This window comes from Chiloscyllium plagiosum, chromosome 5 (genome assembly GCF_004010195.1).
Source record: "Chiloscyllium plagiosum isolate BGI_BamShark_2017 chromosome 5, ASM401019v2, whole genome shotgun sequence".
NCBI lineage: Eukaryota > Metazoa > Chordata > Chondrichthyes > Orectolobiformes > Hemiscylliidae > Chiloscyllium > Chiloscyllium plagiosum.
This window is the reverse complement of record NC_057714.1, coordinates 61,282,251-61,289,364: the sequence shown is the minus strand read 5'-3', so window position 1 is coordinate 61,289,364 and position 7,114 is coordinate 61,282,251. Positions and strand designations below refer to the sequence as shown.

Genomic DNA, 7,114 nt, shown 5'->3' with positions numbered 1-7,114 from the left:
TTGGTGGGGGGTGTGGACCTGACAAGGGAGTCACGGAGGGAGTGGTCTTTTCGGAACGATGATAGGGGAGGGGAGGGAAATATATCCCTGGTGGTGGGGTCCGTTTGGAGGTGGCGGAAATGACGACGGATGATACGATGTATATGGAGGTTGGTGGGGTGGTAGGTGAGAACCAGTGGGGTTCTGTCCTGGTGGTGATTGGAGGGGCAGGGCTCAAGGGCAGAGGAGCGGGAAGTGGAGGAGATGCAGTGGAGAGCATAGTCGATCACGTCTGGGGGGAAATTGCGGTCTTTGAAGAAGGAGGCCATCTGGGTTGTCTTTGAAGAAAGAGGCCATCTGCGTTGTCAACCCAGATGGCTCCTTCTTCAAAGATCGCAATTTCCCCCCAGACGTGATCGACTATGCTCTCCACTGCATCTCCTCCACTTCCCGCTCCTCTGCCCTTCACCTTAACCTCCTTCCACCTATCGCACTTCCAACGCCCCTCCCCCAAGTCTCTCCTCCCTACCTTTTATCTTAGCCTGCTTGGCGCACTCTCCTCATTCCTGAAGAAGGGTTCATGCCCGAAACGTCAATTTTCCTGCTCTTTGGATGCTTCCTGACCTGCTGCGCTTTACCAAAATTCCAGTTGACTGTAATCCGAGGCAATGCATGGTCAGTCCTTGCTGTCAATGAGAGAGCCTGGAGTGAAGTGATCAGAAAGGGCATAGAAAAGGTAGAGGACGAAAGAGATGACCAGATGGCAGCAAAGAGAGCTTGGTGGAATGTAAAAAGTATTAATGAAGCTCCATGGCAATACTGTTCACGTGTGCACACTGTAGAAGGGATTTCTCCTCATGAATCAGCCTCCACACACAGAACAGACAAGGTTCAGTATGAACATGCCATACACCCAAGGTGTAGTCTGTGACATCAGAGGTATGGATGCAAACACTGTTAGAAAAATGTTCTCACTGTATGGGGAGGAAAACCCCAATTAAACCAATGAAGGTAATACTAGCAATGATAGCAGCTTGAACTATTGTCTGCATATCTCAATTCAAAATACTTTGAATTGTAATCTCAATAGGTCAAAATGACCTTTCTCATTCCTTATTTAAATGTTGTGATGTCTAGAAGAATGTTGAGGGTATTTTTCCTCTAGGAATTATAGTATAGGAAATAGGTTTCTTCTGCACCCTAACATACTTTGCAACAAAGCTCCACACATTGAATCATTGATGGATACAATTCTTGTTTTCTATGAGAACCCTTTCAAACTCTGCATCGCTAACCATTGCTCAAATGTGAGCCTTGGTGGTGCACTTTGCTAGACTAATCGACAGTGGAGACATCACAAGTAAGTCAAAAGTATATGTGAGCAGTGCTAAATTGTACCCAGCTGTGATTATCATGTGGTTAGGTATCTGGTATATTTTGAGTGTGAGCATTGTTTTTTGTTTATGGAGTGTGGGCGTAATTCCGTATGCTAGCACTTACTGCTCATCAATTGCAAGGTTTGTGCTATACCTTCTAGGAGTTTGGATAAAATACTGACATTTCATGTTCTGAAGGAAACTATTCATTCCAATTTTTTTTAAACATCGCATTGTAGTCTATTGTGAGGTGACAGTTTGCTATGGAACATATTCCATATTCATTGTCTCGTGAATATGTTGCAAGTATTACTAAAGGACATAGTGAAGACATGAGGAAAAGTACAAGCAGAAAGTGAGAGAGAGAGAGAGAGAGCTGACATTGTCTTTGCTGTTAATTGAGTCCTGTTGTGTGCCCTGTTTGTACCCTAATTTACAAGATAACCTAGATGTTTATTGTGTATTCCGTTATAGCTGATGTACTGTGATACAGCTTGCTTGATACTTGGCTCAATGTCAAGAGAAACTGGTTTGTCTACATACCACAGAGGATTATGAAAAAAAGTGTTGAGATTTTTTTTTAAATTCAAGAAATAGTAGGCTTATATATAACAAAGGAAGAAGAGTCTGAAAGGCAACTCATTTTGGATGTGAATTTGCACTTATAGTGGAACAGGTGGAATCTTAGTCATCAAAAAGCACAGATTTTAACAGAATACCTGTTCTTAAACCTAAACTGGGATCTAAAGTAATGCATTGCAGAATTCAAAAAGTCTGTGATACAAACTAATGCACTGAGAAGTTTAGATGGCATGACAAACCAGTTGGATTTCAATTCCATAGAATCCCTACAGTGTGGAAACGGGCTGTTCAGCTCAACAAGTCCACACCGACCCTCCGAAGAACATCTCATCCAGACTTGCCACCATCCTCCACCTTATCCCTATAACCCTGCACTTCTTATGGCCAATCCACCTAATCTACACATCTTTGGATTGTGGGAGGAAACCAGGGCACCCGGAGGAAATTCATGCAGGCACTGGGAAAACATGCAAACTCCACAGAGATAGTTGCCCACAGTGAGAATTGAACCCGGATCTCTGGCACTGAGGCAGCAATGCTAACCACTGAGTTACCGTTTTCTGTCTTTGGTACCCTATAATACAATGGATAGTAGGTGTGGAAAGTCAGTCATATTATCTGTACTGTTTTGTTTTTGGTTTATTTCATTTCAGGTTAAAGGATAGGTTTATTCTTACAATTACATCACATCTTTGATATTATGATCTGGAACTGTTACTAAACCCCTTACATTGAGGTAACTTTTTTATTTTTTCACAATTTCTTTTCTCCAAAGCAACTGCTTTACGTATCCAGCTTCAGCTAAGAACCCTGCAGAACTGCCCAAACTAAAATTAAAAATAAAATCTCCAATTTATGGGTGTTTCTCCGAGTCAAAAGAAAAAAATCAATCCCTGACCACCTCCTAAATTGGAGCCTAATGCACATCCTTGTTTGCTCGTTAATTCTCAATCTCCAGGAAGTTTTTTTTTGTGTACTATATTTTAATAGAAATTACCATGGCTACAGAAGTACTTAAGGGTTAATCAGTAATTCTCTTCAGGCACACAAAATCCCATATGCCACTGATTCAAGTTCAAATATCCAAATTCAAAAATATGTGATACTTTAATATATATAAATTAAACATCTTGCATTATAACATCCTCAGGATGAACCAAGTGTTTAACAATCCATTCATTATCTTTGAAATCTATTCACTGGTGATAGCTAAACGCATGTATCCATAATCAGTACTGATATAATAGGCTAGTTTATCTGTTTCATCTGTTTATCTGTTTCGTGGTGTTAGTTAGGAATAATAGAGTGATAATTAGTACACAATTTTCTGAAGGTGTCCAGACAAATTGAAACAGTTGTTAAGAAGACTTGTACGATCTTTATGACTCCTGCAAATCATTGGTCTGACTACATTTGGGGTATTTCATTCAATTCTGGGCATCTTATTTAAAGAAGGATGTTGAAGCCCTGGAGAGAACACAATGAATATTTACCAGAATGATACCAGGAATAAAAGATTTTGGGTCTCAGGAAAGAATAGAGAAATTGATCTTATTCTCCTTGAAGCAGAGAAGATCAAATATAACCATCTTGGAGTGTTCATAATTATAAACAATGTTATTGGGTAAAGAAGGATATTCTGTTTCCACGCATTGGTACTCCAGTAACTAGGGTTCACAGTTTAAAGATTGTCAGCAAGAGAACTTGGAGTGAGAAGAGGAGAAACTTCTTTATTCAGAGTTGTTAGGATTAGGAATGTGCTGCCTGGGAGAGTGGCGGAGGCAAAATCCATCTCTTTCAGAAGAGAGTTGGATATACATATCCACATGTAATATAAAAGTGATGGATTTAGAGGGTACAGATATGGGACTAGCTACATAGCTCTTCTGGGGGAATGGTACAGACATGATGAGTTGAATTGCCTTTCTGTATGGTAAAATTCTGAGATTCTATAATAAATATTGGCTGGGGAACTGGAAAATCTTACCACCCTTTGAAGAATGCCATTTAACATTCACTTGAAAAAGCAGATTTCAGATTAATGTTTCATCCAAAAAGCTGTCTATGGAATGATGTTCATTGCAATATTTTTGAGAAAATAAAGTTTCAGTAAATTCCAAAATCAACGAAGCATTAAAAATATGGAATCTATTACATTAAAGGACTACAATTTTACAAAAAGGACACCTTTGTGTTATAAAAACATAAGTTGCTGGAAAAGCTCAGCAAGTCCGACAACATCTGTGAAGAGAAATCAAAGTTAACATTCCGGGTCTGGTGATCAGATCTGGACCTGAAACATTAACTCTGATTACTCTTCGCAGATCCTGCCAGACCTGCTGAGCTTTTCCAGTAACTTTTGTTTTTGTTTCTGATTTACAGCGTCCGTAGTTCTTTTTGATTTATACTTTTTGGGTTATTTTTGACATGGTTTGAAAAATTTACAATGTGCACCATCTGCAATTCTCAAATTACTCACAGGAATCAATACAATTATTTCTAAAGAAGCAGAATCTCATGCAAGCCATTTAACAGCTATGTGACTGCCTGACTGACTAACTATTGAGCTGAGATGACATAATTCCATCTATGCTTAGAAATGAATTCTGAATTTTTTTCTTCTGGTTTATGGTGAGTTGCTTTAGTTGTTGACTGTCCTGTCAATTGTCATTCATTTGTGCATTACCAATACATTTTGTTAATTGACACTCTCCTCTCATACCGTCTAAAAAGTTGCTTTTCCCTTGAATTAACATTCTTGCAAATTGTCCTGATGTGTGTAAGACAGAAAGTTTTGACAAACTATCTGTTTTAAGCAATGCACAGTAAATGATTATGCATCCTCTACAACTCTATCTTCTCTTGTCTAAAATGCCCATATTCTGATTCAAGTAAACGTGGAGCAAATGTTTATTAAAAGGCAGAACTCACTAATTGAATGTTGCAATTTATAATGGATCTTGCCCATAGTAAAAACACTCTAGCGTGGTACTGGAAAAGCACAGCAGGGGAGGCAGCATCCGGGGAGCAGGAGAATTGATGTTTCAGGCATAAGCCCTTCATCAACTGTTGATTCTCCTGCTCCTTGGATGCTGCCTAACCTGCTTTTCCAGGATCACACTTGCGACTCTGATCTCCAGCATCTACAGTCCTCGCTTTCGCCGTAGTAAAAACACTCCCAATATAGTACAGATGATCTTTACTTGGGAGCATTACTGGAAGGGAGACCACAGTTCTTTAACCAACTTCCACAGGGATATGGGCCGAAGGCAGGTATATGGAGTTAGGCCACAGATCAGCTGTGATCTCATTGAATGGTGGAACAGGTTCAATGGGCTGACTGGCCATTTGCACGTTCCTGTGTTGCCAGCTTTTGCATTTTGGATCCTTCACTTGGAGCTACCTGTATTGACAATGTAAGAAGCACGGTACATCTTTTATTTTAAGATTATAAAATGGTCAGTGGTTCAGAACACCACCGAATGGCGCCGTGTTTATTTCATTTTCTCGCTCTTTGTATTTTATCCATTAAGTAATATGGGCATTCCTGGCTGGGTCAGCATTTATTATCCATCCCCAATTGCCCTAAGAATGATGGTGGTGAGGTGTCTTGTTGAACCATTACAAACCTTCAGGAGTAAGAATGGTAATGCCTTCATGAATGTTAAGTGATCTTTTGGATTGCAAAATATCCACCAGTGCCTCATCCAAAAATAATATCAAAGAGCTAAACTCGCCTGGTCATTACCTCCCATTTATTGAAGCTAGCCCATTTGATTATTAAGTTTTCTTGGAAGCTGAAAAATGTGTCGTGGACTTTGTTGTGAAAAGGTAACGTTCCATCCACATCTTGTTTTGTCAGCAAATCATCTCCAATGGGGGTATGGGGTGAATGCACAGACCAGAGCGTGTTACTCGTTTTTCTCCAATCCTGAGCTTGGTTGATATCTGTGGAAGCAAGTCTCAAGTCATTTCACAATAACGCCAAATGCAAGCCTTTTTCTCTCGGATGCGAGTTGGGTAGTAGCAGTGGTGCTTCCATCCTCTTGCCTGCTTGAAGCTCTGCCATTGACTTGGCTTTTGCTATGCTCCTAGGTCACAATGTCTGCTTGCTGCTAAGTCATAGACGTGGCTTTTTCTATCGTAATTTCAACTGTAGATTGAAGATATTGCTGTAGTTTTGCACAGTTATGATTTGGCTTTTTCAGTTGTGGAATCTTTTGGATTCTTTTCTGTAAGATTTCAGTTCTATGCACTGTCACCTTGTTGCCACCATATTTCATCATCTGGTTGGTCTGATGGGTGTTCTTGTCTCTTACCTGATTCTGCAAAATGATGGCCTTCTATTTCTATACTAACACTACAGACATTGACCACGCATGTTCAGAGTGTCTCCTCCATGAAATCTGCATGTGATGTTACACTATCATTAAGTCACAATCCCATAGGCTCACTCTGCTAAACCATTACACCATAGTGGAGAGCATTGCTACATTTAACAGTAAGGTAAATCGGTAGCTGAAGGAGAAATGCATAAAGAGATCAGAAAAGGAGCAAGAACATGGAATAAGACTTCTGCTCATATGGTAGCTAAATCCTAACAGAGACTGAAACAAAAACACAATTGCTGGAAAAACTCAGCATGTCTGGCAGCATCAGTGGAGAGAAGGCAGAGTTAACATTTTGAGACCAGAGACCTTTCTTCAGAACATGGCCAATAGCAACTGGTTGGGCTAAGCCTCCAGTTCTCTTGTTGTGATTTCCATGTAGCATTGGGAATAAATTGCATCTTGCTTGTTTATTTGTGAATAATACTTGAAAGCAATTTTGACTTCAATTAAACACTAGTTTGCATTTTCCTTGATTAAGTTAATAGACATATAATTTAACATCAGGAAAGATAACTGAACAGACAGACAAAACTACTGTGTGCAGGTATTGTAAGGATGTAGGTAGGATTTTAGTCTACTTTTATTTAAATTTATGATTCTGTTACTTACACTATAAATGACAATCTGACTATTAGCCACACCATATATTTAAACCTGAATAATAAAACCTCTTTCCATTTTCCCATCTCCCCAATATTTCTTTGAACAGAATCACGAATATAAGCAGGGGAATATTTTTGTGTGCCAATCCTTATTATTAATGTAACAGTTTCAAAGTATACAAAG

General features: G+C 39.5%; 1 protein-coding gene across 2 annotated transcripts in view; it reads left to right on the top strand.

Moving 5' to 3' along the window:
- stk17a (serine/threonine kinase 17a) overlaps positions 1–7,114 on the top strand; it is a 107,682-nt gene that overhangs the window by 51,203 nt on the left and 49,365 nt on the right. The gene's annotated exons all lie outside the window — the stretch shown is intronic.